The sequence below is a fragment of the Fukomys damarensis genome, unplaced genomic scaffold (genome assembly GCF_012274545.1).
Source record: "Fukomys damarensis isolate Sample0158 unplaced genomic scaffold, DMR_v1.0_HiC HiC_scaffold_24, whole genome shotgun sequence".
Lineage (NCBI taxonomy): Eukaryota > Metazoa > Chordata > Mammalia > Rodentia > Bathyergidae > Fukomys > Fukomys damarensis.
Window position 1 is genome coordinate 40,009,538 of NW_022900936.1, and position 844 is coordinate 40,010,381.

At 32.7% G+C, this 844-nt stretch overlaps 1 non-coding gene across 1 annotated transcript; it reads left to right on the forward strand.

Moving 5' to 3' along the window:
* Positions 1 to 478: 478 nt before the first annotated feature.
* LOC117283322 lies at positions 479 to 585 on the forward strand. Its single transcript, XR_004514289.1, has one exon. It is a non-coding gene; the product is annotated as a U6 spliceosomal RNA (small nuclear RNA).
* The last annotated feature ends 259 nt before the right edge of the window (positions 586 to 844 follow it).

Genomic DNA, 844 nt, shown 5'->3' on the forward strand with positions numbered 1-844 from the left:
TTATGGTCAACTTTAAACCCTGTGTAAACAAAAACAATAGTGTTTATTCATGTACAGTTGTTTATAAAGACTTGCTCCTCACATGCACTCTAAAATTTAAAAAGACAAAATTTAAGTTTTTATAAAAGATTTTTACATACAAGAAAAGACAATATGGGGATACTTGTGATTGTGTGAGAGGGAAAATGAGGGAAATAAATTCAGAGAAGGATGCTACATAGATAATGGAAGAGGATACAGGGAGATTGAGTTCAATTTATGAATTAAAAGAAACAATTTTAGAAATCCGATGAAGCAGCTCTAGGGGATAGGGAACTACAAGTGAGCTATTAAGATGCTCATTGATAAGTATTTAGATGAATCCTAATAATTTATGTATAAAAGAAGAATAAATACAAAAGGAGAGACCATAAAAAAGAGAAATAAGAAAGAGAAAATATGACCATTAGAAGGAGGAAATTTGAGAAGGTATGTGGGAGTGCTTGCTTCGGCAGCACATATACTAAGATTGGAACTATACAGAGAAGATTAGCATGACTTCCGAGCAAGGATGACATGCAGATTCGTGAAGCATTCCGTGTTTTTGTATAATTGATATTTTGTAATAGGAAGTAAAGGTCTAAAGGTATTGGGCAAATGGGAGAGGTATAGGAAAGGTAAAAAGGGAAGAGAAAAAAGAAAAATGGAAAAAAAATGGAAGCAAAGTCTTTGTAAATAGGTAAGAGTGGAGGCTAGGAAAATGAGGAAAAAAATAAGAACCAAGATATGTCATGTAAAGGTACCAGATGATGAATGTAACTGTACTGTATATCTAAAATGTACCAATAATACACACACACACACA